Source organism: Hemicordylus capensis, chromosome 1, assembly GCF_027244095.1.
Source record: "Hemicordylus capensis ecotype Gifberg chromosome 1, rHemCap1.1.pri, whole genome shotgun sequence".
Taxonomy (NCBI): domain Eukaryota; kingdom Metazoa; phylum Chordata; class Lepidosauria; order Squamata; family Cordylidae; genus Hemicordylus; species Hemicordylus capensis.
This window is the reverse complement of record NC_069657.1, coordinates 429,268,633-429,288,582: the sequence shown is the minus strand read 5'-3', so window position 1 is coordinate 429,288,582 and position 19,950 is coordinate 429,268,633. Positions and strand designations below refer to the sequence as shown.

At 45.7% G+C, this 19,950-nt stretch overlaps 1 protein-coding gene across 2 annotated transcripts in view; it reads right to left on the bottom strand.

The window, feature by feature from the left end:
• The window catches only part of PRKCE (protein kinase C epsilon), a 518,891-nt gene that overhangs the window by 34,948 nt on the left and 463,993 nt on the right, over nt 1–19,950 (bottom strand). The window lies entirely within an intron of this gene.

The following is a 19,950-nucleotide window of genomic DNA, read 5'->3' as shown; positions in this document are numbered from 1 at the left end:
GCTTTACCATGGGTTTACTGTGAGTTCGAATTTGCCCCCAAAAACCAATGCAAAAAGTGGATTTTTTTAAACCTTGGACATAAATTGGGCTAGGCTCTAATGTGCAATGAAAAACCCAAATCGTGTGTGAAGTGCTCCCCAATATCTTGCATGGACTTTGGCATGAATCCAGCCAATGGAGAAGTGAGCTAAAAGCTCTGTGTCTGGGAATTCTCTAGGTTCAAAAGCAGCATGCCTCTAAATACTAGTTGCAGGGGAGCAACAGCAGGAGGGGGCATGTCTACATCTCCTGCTTGTGGGCTTCCCAGAGGCATCCAGTGGGCCATTTTGGGGATCAAGATGCTGGACTAGATGCTGGATTAGGCATTGGGACTCATCTGGAAAGGTTCTACTTATGTTTCTAATGAAACTGATTGGTAGGAGATTCAGGAGAGAGAAAATAAAGGACCCGGTTTTGGGAAGTGAGCGGGAAGGGAGCCCTGGGCGGCCAACTTGGCCGCCCACACGATGGCCGGCCCCGAGATGGAGCCGGTGGGGGCTGGGGAACTCGGGGGCTGTGTGGCCCCCTGAAGCCCAGTATGCTCTGCGTGAGTGCGCAGGGCATACTGGGGAGACCCCTGAGCCGGGAGGCTGCTTTTAAGCCTCCCGGCCAGGGGTCTACTCACAAGTAGCCACGGTGCGGAGCCGCACCGCGGCTACTCACGAGCAGATAGCCCAGGTTTGCGGAGAGCTCGCTTCACAAACCTGGGCTAAGGGGTGGGCTACAGGAGCGGGTTAGCCACTCCAGAACCACCGAGCTCGGCTGCGAGCCCGGTGGTTCTTACGATCACAAAAATCGGGCTAGGATTTTCCTAGCCCGATTTTTGTGATCGTAAGAATAGCCCCAAAGTGTTCCTTTACAGCATGCAAAATTAATGGATAAATTTGCTGCCATGCAATATGGTAGCTAGTCTAGATTGCTTTAAAAGAGGAATCAATACATTCATGGAGGACAAGCTATCAGGCCTATGTGTCTTGTCCAGCAGGCCCTGTCTTATGTTCTTACGACATAATCAAGTTCACTGCATATGTGTATGTATGAATATGCTCTTGCAGTGCATGTGGCTGAGCACATTTAGATATTTCATCAATATCTTATTTATTTATTTTATTTTATTTTATTTGAGAAACCTTCCCTTAAGTAGCCTTCATTTCATGACGCATTTGTTCCCTTGGCAAACCAAACTCCACTGCATGTAACCATGTTTGCACATAGATTAACTGAAAAAAACTCTGTGTTTTCTAATAGTAATGTCGTAAGATCAGAGTGGTGAGATGCAAACCTGTCATATGGAAGACCTTTAGGGGCAATATGTTTAACAAACTAGGGATAAATGCTACTCTGCCATCCCATTTGGAAACAAGATGTGTCTCCTACAGATGTTGAAAGCTATGGTCAACAACAGCCCTCTAGCTGCTTTTGGTCGACAACCCCAGCCACAGTGGCCAATTGTCAGGGATGATGGGAGTCCAACATTTGCAGGAGGGCAAAAATTTATTTTATTTATTTATCGTTACATTTGTATACCGCTTTTCATTAAAACAATCCCAAGGCGGTTCACACAAAAATTAAAAACAAGACTATAAACATGACACAATTAAAATGTTAAGATAAAATATAAAACAAATCTGACTGAAATGATTTAAAATACAAGCATAAGAACTGTACAAAATACAAAGAAGCAGCAGTAGGGACAATCATATAAAAGCCTGGGTAAAAAGCCAAGTTTTAACACACTTTCTAAAAACTGTGATGGAAACTGAGGAGCGAACAGCCACTAGGAGAGCATTCCAGAGTCTGGGGGTAGCAACAGAGAAGGCCCTGTCCCGCATGCACAACAGCCGAGCCTCCCTCATTGTCGGCATCTGGAGCAGAGCCCCCTCAGATGACCTTGTCAAGTGGGCAGCAACCCTTGGGAGCAGGCAGTCCCTCAGGTATCCTGGGCCCAAACCGTTGGCTTTAAAGATCAAAAACAGCACCTTGAATTGGACCCGGAAACAAACTGGTAGCCAGTGCAGCTCTTTCAACATGGGTGTGATGTGATCCCAACGGCAGCTCCAGATAAAATCCTAGCGACCACATTTTTAACTAGCTGCAGTTTCCTGATATTCTTCAAGGGCAGCCCAATGTAGAGGGTGCTACAGTAATCCAGCTGTGACGTGACTAAGGAATGGGTAACTGTGGCTAGATCTGCCTTCTCAAGAAAGGGATGCAGCTGGCACACTAGCTGAAGCCGTGCAAAGGCACCCCTCCACCTGAGCTTCCAAAAGCAGAGCCGGGTCCAGTAATACCCCCAAGCTGCGTACTTGCAAAATGGTGCAGCCCTGGTCAAGACAGATGATAAAATACACACTGGCTGACACCCTCGCTTATGGTATAGAGGTGTAGCATGCAAACCCCCTCCACAGCATTTAGTAATGCAGAGTTGTGCTGAGTGTTTGGGGGATTGCGGCTATTTTTCCAATCCCCCTTGGGGATTGTGGCTCAGAAGGAGGTCCCTGAGCGTCACGCAGCCCTCTGCATTGCACTTCTGGATTTCAGGGAACACTTTTGCAGGGACTGGTGACTGCAGGGAAGGGGATTGGTGAAAACTACCCGAACCACTAAGTCTGGAGTGGAGGCCTGGTTACCCGCTGTGTGAGGCGGGTAGACCAGGCCTCCATCCCAGACTTCGCGTGTCAGCCCACCTTGGAGGACTGGTTTACCCACCAACCCCAATTGGTAGACCAGCCCTCCAAAATGGAGCTTGAAACACTCAAAGTGATTCAAACTCATAGAAACATGGGAAACTACCTTATACCGAGTCAGACCATTGGTCCATCTAGCTCAGTATGTCTGCACAGACTGGCAGCAGCTTCTCTACGGTTGCAGGCAGAAATCGTTCTCAGCCTTATCTTGGAGATGCCAGGGAGGGAACTTGGAATCTTCTGCAAGCAGGCATGCAGGTGCTCTTCCCAGAGAAGCACCATCTCCTGAGGGGAATATCTTAAAGCGCTCACACATGTCTCCCATTCAAATGCAAACCAGGAAAGACCCTGCTTAGCAAAGAGGACAATTCACGCTTGCTACCACAAGACCAGCTCTTGAAAGCAGAGGACCAGCTACTCGAAAAGGAGTAGTTTTGTTTCAAGCTCGAAACGTGCCTTCTATTTTGAAGGTGTTTCATTTTGAGCTTGAAATACTCGCAACAGTTTTTTGCACATCTCTATTAAAAAGCCCTGTGGGTGGCATCGCAGGAGGAAAATGTGACAACAGATTATTTCCTACTCGTTGTGGACATTTACAACATGGGACTTCAGTGGTGAGTCTTGTAGGTAAGACTGAGAAAATACAATTGGACCATGCTCAGATGAGCTCACCTTCTAAGCACTTTCCTTGCAAAAAGGCCCCCAAGAAGCTGCTTCTTGTTGCTGAACCCACACACCACTCAATTCATACTGGTTTCACGGGACAGTAAAAAAAACTGCTAACACCTAGCAGGATTCGGATTTCATAAGGCATGGAGGGAGAACAGGGCTTCCCAGAACCTGCTCAGAAGAGCAGCCAGCTAGGACAGTGACTCAGTAACTGCCAGCCTTTGGAGCACAAGAGAAATGTCTACAACCCAACTATCTCCTCTTTTGTTGGGTTCCCTGTATAATGCCAGCTCTCTGTATTGCAATGAGAGCGTCCCTAAGGATAATAGTGCTGAGTAGCTCAGTGGGCAGAGCTCTATTAAATTGCTCTTCCCCCCGCCCTCCTTTTACATTTTTAGCTACAAAAAAGAAGTCAATCCAAACAAGAAAAGGCAAATTCTAGTCACAGATTAATTACACATGATAACAAGCAGCCCAACCTGGAAAACACCTGGCTTGTATGAATGAAATGGTGATATATTAAACTGTATTTCTTCAAAACTGGTTTGCTGTTGACAATTCAGTTGACTTAAACAGTCAGTGACATAAGCTTTCCTTGTGAAAAAAAGAAAAGAAAGAAAGAACAGAATTTAACAGAATGAGTTGGGCCTCAGATTTAGTTGCCAATATCTTTCAACACGCAAATGGTCTTCATGCCCATCAGTTAACTGCTGAGGAAAGCTCTACATCTACAGTAAAGGTAAAATGGGCAGTCAAGTCAACTCCTGGTGACCACAGAGCCCTGTGGTTTTCTTTGGTAGAATACAGGAGGGGTTTACCATTGCCTCCTTCCGTGCAGTATGAGATGATGCCTTTCAGCATCTTCCTATATCGCTGCTGCCCGATATAGTACCAGTGGGGATTTGAACCGGCAACCTTCTGTTTGTTAGTCAAGCATTTCCCCCACTGAGCCACTGAAGGACTACATCTACAGAAGTAACTTTGAAATTGGTCACTAATGGAAAATCTTTTCTGTCAGAGGACCATACTTCCCAATTTAAACTGGCCAAAAAAAGAATATAAAAGAAAAACAATATTCTATAAAAGAATACAAAGAAGGGTGTGCTTTTTCACATACACACATTGGCTGGGATCAGGCCTTAACACAAAACATGAAGGCTCTCCATACGAGCAGTGTGGAGAGCTGTGCGGGGGTTTGTGGGGAAAGTGGGCTTGGCTCACTCTCCTCTCACGTGAGCAGTCAGCTTGCCCTGGGCAGCCAGAATGGCCACCCCCATGATTACCCGCTCCATCACGGAGCTGGTTGGGGTGGCAGAGATCGGGGGATTCCAGGCCCCCAGAAGTCCAAAAATGCCCCTTGCGAGTGTGCAGGGCATTCTGGAGAGCCCCCCCCCCGATGCTGGGAGGCTTCTTGTGGCCTCCCATTTGGGGGTCTCCTCATGAGTAAATGTGGCACGGAGCCATGCCACGGTGGTACACGATCCAATAAACGGGGTTAGTGGAGGGCTCGTTCCGCTAACCTCGTTTACGGGGAGGGGCATTTAGGGAGGCTGGCTGCTGGGGGCCGCATGCCTCCCATGGCCGCACACGACCAGGTGAAACCGGGCCAGGCTCCCTTAGCCTGGTCCCGCCTGGTCGTGAGACTAGCCTCGTGGTTTTGTATTGAGTCAGACTATTGATCCATCTCGCTCACTATTGTCTACTGACTCAGTATAAGGCAGCTTCCTATGTTGCTATGTATGTATGTATTTGTTTATTTCGGCCCAAGGCCAGCTTATATGTCGCTATGAGGAGGAAGAGGGGTAATGGAAGATTCCCTTTCCTCCACTAAGAAGGCCTTGAGGGAAGACAGGAAGAGCCAAGGGAGCATCCCTCAGTGGTCACTGATCCCACCGCTAGAAACATAGGAAGCTGCCTTAGACTGAGTCAGACCATTGGTCCACCTAGCTCAGTATGGCCTACACTGACTGGCAGCAATGATCCAAGGTTTCAGGCAGGAGTCTCTCCCAGCCCTACCTGCTTATGCCAGGGATTGAACCTGGGACCTTCTGCATGCAAGGCAAATGCTCTTCCACTAAGCTACAGCCCCATCCTCTAAGAGGAAGCTGTCTTAACAGCAGTCAGCGCTCACCTGTAGTCACCCATTCAAATGCAAACCAGAGCAGGCCCTGCATAGCAAAGGGGACCATTCATGCTCACTACAGCAAGACCACCCCACCCTCGTCCAAGAGAATGTGTTCCTCTAGCTGCTCCTCTGGGCTAGAAGTCTCCTCTTTCTCCCTGCACACGAGGAAATATCTTTTCCCACCTCCTAAATTCCTGTGACTGTTTCCCCCACCCCTTCTCCTGAGAGGCCCTCCCCAAATCAGTTCTACTTGCAATGCAGCTTGGGTTGCTGTGGATGCCCTACCGGATGTGTGCTGGGGCTTTGGCATCATTTCAGCCACTCGGGTGCCGGCATGGGGACGCACCCTGAGAAGCCATGTTGCGGGGTGAATCTAGAGGGGAACCGGTGTTAGCCAGGGGGAATGTTAAAGTTGGGTCTGGGGATTCCAGGGGCACAGGACTAATCCCTGTCTGACATCCGCAGGTTGTCACACTGGTTTGTGACTTGACAGCCATGGCATACAAACATAGGATGCTGCCTTATCCTGAGTCAGACCACTGGTCCATCTACTCTGGTATTGTGTACTATGGCTATGGTTGGCTTTCCAGGACTTCAGACACAGGTCATCTTCAACACCTGCTACCTGTCCCTTTTATTAACCAGAGATCCCAGGCAGGGGCGGAGCCACCATTGGGCAAAAGGGTTCAAAGGTCAGCGCTCACCTGGGCTGCCACCAATCGGAGGCCACGAGCGTGGCCCCAGACACGCCTCCTGCATCTGACGTCAGTCATGGGGGAGTGTTATTTCGGTCTCAAACAGGGCCGCGCGGCCCTGTCTGGAACCAAAATGGGCCCACGTTGTGTTGGGCAGCGCAGCCAGAGTGCCTCTCCGTGTCTTAAAGGCAGGGAGAGCCGCTCCTGGTCTCGCTGCCAACACAGTGGAGCCGATCGATCTCCTCCCAAACAGGGTTGCATTTGGGGGGGGGAGACCAAGCCCCCGCATCTGACATCAGACACAGGGGTGTGGCTAGCCAGCCCCCTGCGTATGATGTCAGACATAGGGGACGGGACCAGAGGGTCATGGCGGCCGCACATGGGCCGCTGCCAGCCTCCCTATGCTTCTGATCCCAAGGAGTGAGCCTGGGACCTTCTGCATGCAAAGTATGTGCTCGCTCTACCACTGAGGCATGGTCTTCCTCAAATCTCTAGAAAGGGAGGCTGCTCAGCTGCGTAGCAAAGTCCAGGCTCAGCTGCTTAAGCCCGATCTTTGCTGCGCATGTAAACTGCTAGGAGCCACGCAGCTCCTGGTGGTGGTGAACCCGCTTAGGGAGCCTGCCACTTAGTCAGAGCTAAGGGCGTCTCTAACCTGGGCTAACTGATCATGTGCCAGTGATGGTGCACATGGCACCCACATACCAGCAGCCTCCCGGCTGGCATCAATAAAATCCCCATTATGCACCGCACACTTGTGTGGTCCATTATGGGAATTCTGGGGGCCTCCCATCCCCAAACCTCCATGCTGCTGGCTAGGCAATCCGCCACCAAGCAACAGCAGGGAGATAAACAGGGGAGGTAAGCATTTCGAGGCTTCCTCCCTTCACCTCTTTTGAGCCCTTCCCATCATGAGAAAGGGCTCAGTAACTATCAGATATTCTGTCCACCATTTTGAGTCCTATCGTGTGAGGGCACTTTCTACTGGCTCTAAGTAGAGTTTGTAATTTCTTGATTAGCCCGCCATGTACCAAAACCTTCCTCTGGCAACTGAACTGTGACTTAGCTGGAGACAACAGAGTTCCATAGGCTTAAATAGGATTCATTTCTCCAAGATAACTTTACTCTTAAAGGCAAAATGCCATTTGTCCTCAGTTATTTACTAAGAAAAGAAGTCTTACAATAAACTGGCATGCCATTATTATAAAGTAAATAAACTAAATGCTTTAGAATAGAGGCAGTGAAGTGTAAATTAAAACTTTTTGCATGTATGATTTTAATCCTTTCACACAAAACAGCTAAAAATTTACCTGTCAAAAGCCACATGATGAAAAGATGGTATGCTGTTAAAATCTAGTCAGATCACGTTTTATAGCTGAATGCTTAAAAAATAAGGTCAGCTTGTCCTCGGAGGCCAAATTTATCTAGACACATATTGTAGTTGAGTTTTATATTCATGTAGGTTGAAAAGATTAATTTGACTTATCAAACAACCCATTGCTTGTTTTGTTCAGGTGATTTCAGTGTATGTATAGATAAAATGTCACAAAAAGGTATCTTGCAAGTGAATTGAAGACTAACGATGAGAAATCATAATGCAAAGCAAAACAATGGCTGGGTTTCACAAGAAAGATTATCTAGGGAAACTGGAGAACCCTGCTGTTACTCTCCTGCAACTGGTATTCAGAGGCATCCTGCCTCTGAGGCTGGACGTGGCCTTTAGCCCTCCGACTAGTAGCCATTGATAGACCTCTCCTCCATGAAGTTATCCAAACCCCTCTTAAAGCCATCCAGGCTGTTGGCTGTCACCACATCTTGTCGCAGAGATTTCCACAAGTTGATTATGTGTTGTGTGAAAAAGTACTTCTGTTTGCTGGTCCTAAATTTTCTGCCAATCAATTGCATGGGATGACCCCTGGTACTAGTGTTATGTTTGAGAAAGAGAAATTTCTCTCTTTCCACTTTCTCCACACCATGCATGATTTTATAGACTTCTATCATGTCTCTCCCACAGTCGTCTTTTTTCTAAACTAAAAAGCCCTAGGTGTCGTAGCCTTGCCTCATAAGGAAGGTGCTCTAGGCCCCTGATCATCTTGGTTGCTCTCTTCTGCACCTTTTCCAGTTCTACAATGTCCTTTTTTAGATGTGGTGACCAGAACTGTACGCAGTACTCCAGGTGTGGCCGCACCATAGTTTTGTATAAGGGCACTGTAAGCAGAGTGGGAAAACAAGGGCATTGTAAGCTCAGCCAGGAAAACAAACAAATGGATCATAGAACAAATCAATCCAGAATTTTCACTCAAGGCACAAATGACTAGGCTCAAACTATCATTCTTCGGACACATTATGTGAAGGCCCAGCTCCCTTGAGAAGTCCATAATGCTGGGGAAAGTTGAAGGAAAGAGAAGAAGAGAACGACCAACAGCAAGGTGGATGGACTCGATTATGACAGCAATGAATGCACCACTGAGAGACCTTAAAGGCCAAGTTGAAGACAGATCATCCGGGAGAGAATCTATCTATGTGGTCACTAAGAGTTGACACTGACTTGATGGCACTTAATCAATCAATCAATCAATCAATCAATCAAGATCAGTGGTAGAGCATCTGCTTTGCATGCAGAAGGTCTCAGCTTCAATCTCCTGCATCTCCAGGTAGGGCTGGGAGAGAATCCTGCCTGAAACCTTGGAGAGCCACTGTCAGTCAGTGTAGGTAACTCTGAGCGAGAAGATAGACCAATAGTCTGACTCAGTACAAAGCAGCTCCCTATGTTCCTACTGCTGTCCTGATTTGATACAAGGAAACTTAGGAGGGTTATGACTGATTTTGTCCTTTCACACCTTTCTCCCTCACACATACAGAGCTACTGTAATCCGCACTTATTAAAGGTATTTCCTGTATTTTGTGATCCAGCTGCTTGCTTCCCACACGCACAGTGTGTAACTGTCCTATTACATACATTATGAGGCTCTTCACACGATCAGTGTGAAGAGCCGTAAGGGGGTTTGAGGGGAGAGTGGGCTTAGCCTGCTCTCCCCGCAGACAATCCAAAGGCAGCCCTGCTGCCTACATGACTGCCAGCTCCGTCACAGAGCCGGCGGGGGCTGCGGGGATCAGGGGCTGCGTGGCCCCCGGAAGTTCTAAAATACCCTGCACGAGCGCATGGGGCATCCTGGGGAGACCCCCAAGCCCGGGAAGCTGCTTGCAGCCTCCCGGTCGGGGGGTCTACTCATGTGTTGCCAAATGCCGCAGCAACACAGAGCAAAAAGATAAATACCGCCTTCAACAGAAGTTCCAAAAGTGGTTGAGAGAGAGAGAGAGAGAGAGAGAGAGAGAGAGAGAGAGAGAGAGAGGAATGAATGAATGAATGAATAAACAAATAAGATGGCTCCCTGCCCCCAAAGGGCTTACAATCTAAAAAGCCACATAAGATAGACACTAGCAACAGCCACTGGGGGATACTGTACTGGTGGTGGACAGGGCCAGTTGCTCTCCACCTGCTAAATAAAGAGAATCACCACTTTTAAAAAGTGCCTCTTTGCTCAGTTAGCAGGGGATCTGCTTTGCATGCAGAAGGTCCCAGGTTCAATCCCTGGCAGCATCTCCAGATAGGGTTGGGAGAGATTCCTACCTGAAACCTTGGAGAGCCATGGCCAATCAGTGTAGACAATACTGAGCCGGATGGACCAATAGTCAGACTCATCAAAAGCCAGCTTCCCATGTTCCCATGAGTCTCGCTGGGCAGTGAATGGTTTTCAGGTATGGGAGTAACCTCCACATACCCAGTTTCTCCTGGCAATGCATGGATGAGACGTTGGTGCTGGGAGGAGGGGTTTAGATTTGTTAGGCACTGGGATACATTTTGGAGCTAACAAAGCCTGTACAAAAGGGACGGGCTGCACTTGAACCAAGATTGAACCAGACTGCTGACGCTTAAAATCAAAAAGGTCACAGAGCAGCTTTTAAAATTACGCCTGGGGAATAGCCAACAGGAGCTGGGCAGTATCTGGTTCTGTATGTTAAAGAAGGGATAGAATCTAACAAGCTAGAAAACCTAGGAGGACTGGAGTCCTACACAGAAACCCTGTGGTTGACAATACAAGGCCTGAAAGGAAATGTGTCACTGGGGATGTTCTATCGCCCTCTGTATAAAAACACTGACAGTAACTGGGAGTTGCAGGAGGAAATCAGGGAGGTGTCAAGGAGAGGCAGGGCAGTAATAATGGGTGAATTCAATTACCCACACATAAACTGGGTAAATTCATAGTCAGGTAATGACAAAGAGGTCAAATCTCTAGATACGCTGAATGACTGTGCCCTAGAACAGTTGGTCTTGGAACCAACCAGAAAGAAGACAACCTTAGACTTAATCCTGAGTGCCACCCAGGACCTGGTGTGTGATGACAGTGTCATGGACCTCTTAGAGAACAGTGACCATAGTGCTTCAGCATACATGTGGGGAGAGAATCAGCAAGCAAGTCTAACACAGACACTTTGAATTTCAGAAGAGGAAACTTCTCCAAAATGAAGAGTATGGTGAAAATAAAGTTGAAAGGGAAAATCAGGAGAGTTACTTCACTCCAGAATGCATGGCGTTTACTCAAAATCACAATACTAGAAGCATATTTAGAATGAATACCCAAAAAGAGGAAAGGTATCACTGTTCAGGAGGATGCCAGCATGGCTAACAGGTAATGTCAAGGAAGCCATAAAAGGGAAGAAGACTTCCTTCCAAAAAGACTTCCTTCCAAAATGAAGAGAACAGAAAGGAACACAAACTCTGGCAAAAGAAATGCAAGGTGACAATAAGGGAGGTGAAAAGAGAGTTTGAGGAATATTTAGCTAAAAGCATCAAGGGGAATAACAAAATCTTCTTTAAATACATCAGAAGCAGGAAAACTGCCAGGGAGGCAGTTGGACTGTTAGACAATGAAGCAGTGAAAGGGATTATTAAGGAGAATATAGAGGTTGCAGAGAAGCTAAATGAATTATTTGCATCTGTCTTCACAGCAGAGGATACTGAGCACATACCTGTTCCTGAACCAGGCTTTTTGGGGACAGAGGCTAAAGAACTGAGTCAGATAGAAGTGACAAGAGTTATGTTCTAAACTGTCTGGAAAAATAGAAAAATAGCAAAATCACCAGGGCCAGATGGCATCCATCCAAGAGTCCTTAAAGAACTCCAGTGTGAAATTACCGACCTCCTTACAAAAATACATATCTCTGTATGTATAACCAGCTCTGTACCAGAGGACTGGAAAGTAGCCAATGTAACACCGATTTTCAAAAAGGGATCCAGGGGCGATCCAGGAAATTAAAGGCTGGTTAGCTTAATGTCTGTTCCAGGAAAATTGATGGAAAGCATGCTCAAGGATAAAATTGTAAAGCACATAGAAGAACATGCCCTGCTGTGCTGAGGGAGAACCAGCATGGCTTCTGCAAAGGTAAATCTTGCCTCACGAACTTTCTGGAGTTCTTTGAGAGTGTCAGCAAATGTGTGGATAAAGGTGAACTGGTTGACATGGACTTCCAAAAAGCTTTTGACAAAGTTCCTCATCAAAGGCTCCTTAGAAAACTTAGAAGCCATGGGATAAGGGGAGAAATATATGTGTGGATTGCTAACTGGTTGAAGAACAGGAGTAAGAAGTGGGATCCCCCAGGGATCTGTACTGGGACTGATGCTTTTTAATTTATTCATAAAATCTAGAAGTAAGAGTAAGTGGTGGGCAAGTCTGCAGATGATACCAAACTCTTATGGGTAGTGAAATCCAAAACTGATTGTGAGGAGCTCCAAAAGGATCTCTCCAAACAGGCGGAGTGGGCGACAAAATGGCAAATGCAGTTCAGTGTTGGCAAATGTAAAGTGATGCACATTGGGATGAAAAACCCCAAGTTCAAGTATAAGCTGATGGGATCTGAGCTGTCAGAGACTTACAAGGAGAGAGATCTTGGGGTTGTGGTGGGCAGCTCATTGGAAATGTCAACTCAATGTGCGGCTGCTGTGAAAAAAGGCCAATTCCATGCTAGGGATCATTAGGAAGGGGGTTGAAAATAAAACTGCTAATATAATAATGCCCTTATACAAAACTATGGTGTGGCCACACTTGGAGTACTGCTTACAGTTCTGGTCACCACATCTAAAGAAAGACATTGTAGAACTGGAAAAGGTGCAGAAGAGGGCAACCAAGATGATCAGGGGCCTAGAGCACCTTCCTTATGAGGCAAGACTACAACACCTGGGCTTTTTAGTTTAGGAAAAAGACAACTGTGGGGAGACATGATAGAGGTCTATAAAATCATGCATGGTGTGGAGAAAGTGGGTAGAGAGAAATTCTTCTCCCTCTCACATAACACTAGAACTAAGGGTCATCCCATGAAATTGATTGCCAGGAAATTTTGGACCAACAAATGGAAGTACTTTTTCACACAACACATAATCAATTTGTGGAATCTCTGCCACAAGATGTGGTGACAGCCAACAACCTGGATGGCTTTAGGAGGGGTTTGGATAACTTCATGGAGGAGAGGTCTATCAACGACTACTAGTCAGAGGGCTATAGGCCACGTCCAGCCTCAGAGGCAGAAAGCCTCTGAATACCTGTTGCAGGGGAGTAACAGCAAGAGAGGGCATGCCCTCAACTCCTGCCTGTAGGCTCCCATTGCCATCTGGTGGGCCACTGTGTGAAACAGGATGCTGGTCTAGATGGGCCTTGGGCCTAATCCAGCAGGGCTATTCTTATGTTCTTATGTGTGCTTTAAGCATGGGGGAACAGACAAGCTCATGTCACAATCTCTGAGTTCTCCACAGCACTCCAACAGATTACTGAGACATCTCGTGATATCTGCAAGCTTCACACCAGAAGGACACGTCACTATTTGGTCAATGCGGCCATTCTAAAGCAAACAGTTTACATTCCTAATAAATGAATCTCTCCTCCGAAGACACTTCACCAATTCTCCGAGGATTACGTCTATAGCACAAGAGGAAAGCACTTTGGATTCTTTTCTGCTTCCTTACTAAGATGCCTTGATGTCCCAAGGCACATGCTTTTAGCAATAGCAAATGCGATCAACACAGGAGTGGGACTTTTCTTCACTGACTAATTCAGGCATTATCCATCTTCCCCGGCTCCTGTTGGTTAGTTGCTCTGGCCTCCAGAGTATCAGGAGCTCTATGCATTGGGGTGCATGTCCACAACCTTTGCTTAGCCCTGCATGTGACACTTGGGGCACATGACCCCCATTCACTGGCTGGATTATGTGAACTTCACTTCCGATAATAGTGCTGGAAAGGACTTCTGGCTGATGGCCAGCTAGACATAGATGGCTGCATCTCCGACATAATTTTAAAAAGACATGCCTACATATTTATTATACTGATATCTGTAGAATCCAAGGGAAAGAGTTTGATATGCAAGGACAAGGCAGTGGAGTGTAATCAGGAATATTAATAGTTTAACGAAACAGATATTATGTACAGAGAGGGAAGTGTAGGCTGCATTTCAGTGCTCTTGCTGCTGGCTGTTTTTTTAAGCCCTGCCTCTCCTCTACTCCAGGACTGGAATACGAAAACCCCATTCAAAAGCTGGCCTGGATCAAGGAATGGATTAACTCAAAACACAATATCCTGCCTTTCTTCCGTCAAGAGCCTCAAGATGGCATCCATGGGATTCCTAAGCAATTACTCTTCCATGCACTGACCAAACCAAGACCTGCTTAGCTTCAGCAAGGTGGCTGCATTGTATTCCCTCAGACCACACCCTGAGACCCCCTTCCTTTTTCCTTGTTGTTGTTGTTGTTGCTAAAAGCAGAGCAATGGCATGGGGTGGGGGAAGGGAAATTTAACCCTTTGCCCCCATATCTCGATCCAAATCACTCCCTGAAGCTACTGTTAGCAACAGAGGGGAAAGCACAGAGCAGGAATGGCCAACCTAAGGCTCTCCACGGTGGCTGGGGAGAATGGAACTGGGCACCTCAGCATAGAGGCCCAGCAAGTGCCCATGAGTAATCATAACTTTGCAGGGACGGGAGATTTATACTGAGAAATCAGCTGGGGGGAGGGAAAGGTTAAAAAGCCTCTTCCTGTATACCAGGGGTTCTCAACCAGTGGTACTCCAGAGGTCGTTGAACTACAACTCCCATCATCCGCAGCCACCATGTATTGTAGCTGGAGGTGACGGGAGTTGTAGTTAAGCAACATCTGGAGTATCACTGGTTGGGAACCCCTGCCCTACACTATGACAGCAGTCCAAATTGCGGGCTCCTAAAATTTCTTTTTATAACAAAAACAATAACTTTTTTAAAAAAAGTTTGGGATGTATTAACACATCCCTAAAGCCAAATCTAGTTTAACTCTTAGATTCTGGAGAGCATAATAAAGATGCACAACTTTGGCCCTCCAGCTGTTGCTGAACTACAACTTCCATCATTCCCAGAGACAGTGGCCAGTAACAAGGGATGATGGAATCTGTAGTGCAGCATCTGCAAGAGGGCTGAAGTTGTTCAGCCCTGGACTAATAGTCTGGTTCAGCACAAGCTCCTTGAAGGAGATACAAAGGAGGGTTTTTTAAAAGAAATTAGGGCCTACTTTACGAATGTGTTAGTGTTGATTCCGGAGAATGCATGTGTTGTGATGTCAGCTGAGTGGACATTATTGCAGTTGTGTGCATAGGCCTAGCTCCAAAATGATTCTAACACTGAAAGGCTTTCGCAAGAATGTTAGTTGCTTCCCTGTCAATTTCAAAGCATGCCAAAGCAATCATGTGACTACTCTGTTGCAATGTAGATCCACCCAAGATACATTTTGCAAGATTGGCTTGATCATGTGAAGCTGCCCTTACTTAAGTTGTCCAGTTAAGAACGCAATTTATGAGGCATCTAAGCAACTGAATGAGGCTTCTTTAGAAAACATTAGTAAGTGATTAGATAATCAAGGCTCAACACACATGCATAGGACTGCTGTTTTGTCTCAAATCTGAAATGCTCTGTGATTCTGGCAGGGTGCCACAACTTCCCTAAAGAATGCAAATGAAGCACAGAGAGGGCTGTTAGGGCTGTTAGCCACTGACCAGCATGCCAAACCACAGGGGCATTTCATGTGGTGTGGTTGTGAGGACACCTTAAGGTGAGCATTAAGAGTCATGACTAACATCCTATCCGTGTCTGCTCCAAACACCAAAATGCATGCAATGCTAGTCCCCACATTTCTGAAGGGTGGATGCTTTTGTACAACAGCACAACTATTTTGGGAGTGCTCTGGAAGTGCACTGTTAGAACGGAATTCCGTCCCTGGCCCTCAGGGACCCGTATCCACCCTAACAGAGGGCTTCCAGAACATGGGGAGGGCTCCAAAATAATTGTGCTGTAATGGACTATTTTGGGGACTCTCCCTAAGAGAGAGTGCCACAAATGGCCCACTCATCTGAGACATGCAGTAAGAAAAAAGACTCTCTCGAGGAGCACTTAACAGCCATTGTGACATCACCAGCCAGTCAACCAATTATCTCCCTTAGTCCTCGCCTTCATTTTTCCGTCTAAAAATTCCAGGGGCACAACAGCAAGGCAGGCCAAACTATAGAATTCAAAAATTCCCACCACTTGATGGGCATCTTGTTGGTATGCTACTATGTCCTGGACTAATATAGCCAAAATGTCTTCTATTTTTATGAAGGAAAATAGATTTGTCAGCTGTACTCTTGGGAGAATTCTTGGTAGGGAAGAAACAAGTAGCGTTCAGCCCAATAACGCATGTTTCCGCTGCTTCAGGACGGATTGTAATGGGAATCCAGTCCACAGACAAATTAATATAGATGGCTTTTACATAACAACAGATGTTGGTAATATTTATGGAACTTAAACATAATGAAACAACATGTCAAATATGTGGTTCCCTAACAAGCTGTTGACTTATAAGGACTACTGGGAGGAAAGTTTTAATTTCTGCTGCTAGAGAGTTTCCAGCGACAAAGTTCATGTGCCTCTGCTTGTGGTGTTTTGTTTTGTTTTTAATTCGAGGAAAAAAGGTCACAGGCTTGTAACTCGGGAGAGACATGTTATATGGATCTACTAAATAACTTTGCTTTAATAAATAACTTTTATACAAAAGCCCTTTTCAGTTCTGACAGGAATAAAATCAAAATATTAAACAGGACCTAAACAGAATTTTAAAAATTGTGTTTAAGAGCCACCACATACCACTTGATACACAAGGGTACCATCTGCACAAGGGTACCACCACGTACTATCTGATGCACCATGTACCATCTGATGCCTGCACCTAGCATCCTCATGTATGAGATACTTCCTGCTAGCATTACACATGGTTCTGAGTGGTTAGTGTTTCAGTTATCGGCGTTATTTATTGTTATGTTGATATCCCACTCTTCCTCCAGGGAGCCCAGAGCATGGTTATGTTTATCTCCACAACAACCCTGTGAAGTAGGTTAGGCTGAGAGAGAAGTAGCTGGCCCAGAGTCACCCAGTGTGTTTCATGGCTGAATACAAATTTGACCTCGGGTCTCCCAGGCCCTAGTCCAACACACTAACCGCTACATTACGCTTATGTATTCTACCACAAAGCACCAAAGGTCCTGAAGCTACACGTGCAGAACTTCTACGTAGAGTAGTTCAAGGGAAGAGAAAGAGAGAAGGACAACAAGGGAGAAGCCTCTAGATCACTTGCTTTAAGAAACAAACATTGACGTGTGTCTTGCTTGGGGTGTGTGTGTCATTTTCTGATATGGAAGCAGCCAGGAAGGCCCAAGGAGGTTACCACAGCTTGCTGAGAGCTGTAGCAATCTGTTCCTGTGAAACTGTGCAAGCAACAGAAGCATTGTAGGGGGCGGCTGCCCTCTTCCCCCTTCTTAGGGGCTTCCCAGATGCACTTGGTTGGCCACTGTGTGAAGCAGCCTGATCCAGCAGGGCTGTCCTTATGGGTTTTCCCCACAACTGAGATAACTCCCTGGAACTGGATAACAGGGCACTTGATGGCATTCATTCATTCTTTCTTTCACTGAATTTCTGTATCTCCTAGTATAGAAATCTCTAGGCGGTGTACAGATAAAGATGTTCATGGTGACTTGACTGCCTAATAGGAAGGTTACATATATCATGAGACATCTAGATACCCCGCTAGCACACTGGGTAGGAAATTGTGGTTACAATGCATCTCTGGGTGAAACAAAAAGTTTTAATCTCGTGGGCTGACATCCTAACGAATGCTAAGCTCGCGCAAGGATGGTGCGCTAGAGCAAGGCTGTTGCATTAACTAGTTGTGCTAAGTTGGGCGCTTGCATTCCAGACTAGTGTTGTGTTTGTGCTTGCACAACAAGGTGTCCAACCTCTGGCACACCTCATGTGCTTTTCAGGGAACCTTTGCACAATAGTGCCACTAGAGTGCCATTCCAAAAATCCCAGTGACATAGCACACCTACGTCACTAGTGTAAGAAGCACACTACGTTGTGCTTCTTACACTAGCACAACTTGGTTCATTGCATAACCGTCACATTAAGATGTCAGCCACAATATGCATCTGAAACAGTCTCATGATCTGTATCTGAAAAGTCTTATGTTATGCACCTGACACAGATGTGGGACAGCAAATCCATGACTGCATCTCCTTACAATCTTTAAAAAAATAAAAATAAAAAAAAAATTAATTGGCTGGGCGGGGGGGCTAATTTTGTTGGAGCAATGTTGGGAGACAGATTTTGACCTCTTACACCATTTTGCTGCTCTAAATCAGCTCAAATTGCTATTTATTTCACTGCAGAAAAATACTGATAAGCCTGCAGGGTGTTCTTTGTTTGTCCTGGAAGGTCTTAATAGCTCTGAGAAGCATTTAGACTGGGAAAACATCATGAGCAGAAAGGGTTAAATGCCCTAGCATTTATGCTCCAATCAGAGTTGGAGCTCCTACCACCACACAGCTACTATACAAAAAACCAAAATATTGTTTATTTTGGCCCTCAAATGTATTCTTTACTGTAACTCTATAAAATGAAGAACAATGTGGGGAGTATTTAACACCTAATTGCACTAAGAACACCACTCAAATACTCAATGGCTGACATCCTGACTAAGCAAGCAATGGTGTTACCTGAGATATGCCAATACTGATGAGCTTCCCTTCCCCTGGATGTCCTCTGTGCCACCTGCACAGATGTGCACCTACATCTCTAAAGGGATATAGTTTTGGGTGGCACAGAGTGCTTCTGGGGGAATGGGAGGTCACCAAAATTCCCCCCACGCACAAATCCTGGTGCTGTGCTAGTCACAACAACACATGAAAAGCCCAGCTGGATCAGGCCCAAGGCCCATCCAGTCCAGAATCCTGCTCCATGCCAACCAGGTGTCTCTGGCAAACATTTCAGTTAGCACTGGTGCTTCAGAATGACGGCAAACCAACTTCAAACATGGTGACGGAAGTGATCAACAATGGCCAAGAAACAGCTACTGACATCCACGAGGATTCATTTGGAAATGCAGTTCAGATGAATATCACATGGAAGCAAATGTCTTGAAAATTAATTAGAATTTTAGTAATTTGTTTTAATAATTGTTTTATGTTACTGTTTTTATTTCTGTTTTTATGCTACTGTTTTAATTGTGTGGTATTTTAATCTGTGTTGATTTTTAAATATTGTTTTAAATTTTGTACACCACCTAGAGATGTACATATCAGGCAGTATACAAATATGATAGATAGATAGATAGATAGATAGATAGATAGATAGATAGATAGATAGATATGGCTATGCTTCCTTGCAGTCTATCCTGCCCATTTATTTATTTATTTATTTAACATATTTCTATACCGCCCAAAACTTATGTCTCTGGACGGTTCACAACAGATAAAAACAGCATTAAAAGATGAGTTAAAAACAAAAACAAGAAATTTAAAATGCAACAATTTAATTTTTTTAAAAACAATGCTCTAAATTAAAACAACATTAAAAACAATCAAAACAGTGTCAGTTAAAAGCCTGGGTGAACAGATGTGTTTTTAAGGACCTTTTAAAAGCTGTCAGAGATGGCCACGGTCAGCAGGTAGGTCTTCTGGAGGGCCACTTTGAGGGTGGGGGTGAGAATGGGCTGCCACCTACCCCACCAGCACTCCCCAAAGTGGATAATTGGCAACTGGGCAGATGCGGCTGCTACTCTCTCCACCCATACTGCCCTTCTGCTGCTGGATTGGCAACTGCAGTCCACCTGGTATCTCTCAATGGGGCAGGGGCTGGTCTAGGAGCTGCCAGTTGATGACTATTGACCAAGGGAATGAGGCATCTCGAAGTGCAAAGGAAAGATCAGAAGTCCTTAGCAATTGTATATGTTATGTTTAGAACACTGCTGGCATCTTCAGTGATATATTTACCTGATAGCAAAGGGCTTTAAAGGGCAATTTTATGGTCTATTAGCTAAATAGCGGCAAGTAAAAATTCTGCAGTCTACTGAATGAATAATGGCTTTTAAAGATTCCAAACACACACTGAACTAATTGTCCTGGAACAGTCCAGCAGTCTTGGCAGAAGGGAACGAATACATACTAAAAGGACTGCCTAAGTACATAGTTACCTAAAACAATATGTGCTAATGGGCTGTACATCTTTTTTTAAAGCTAAGTTGCTACTATCATCATAACAATAAAGCCAAGGGTTCACTTACACAGTGTAGCATCATACACCTCAGCCTTAATGGAGGGGAATCTTAATCCAATGATAGCTGGGGAATTCCAAGCA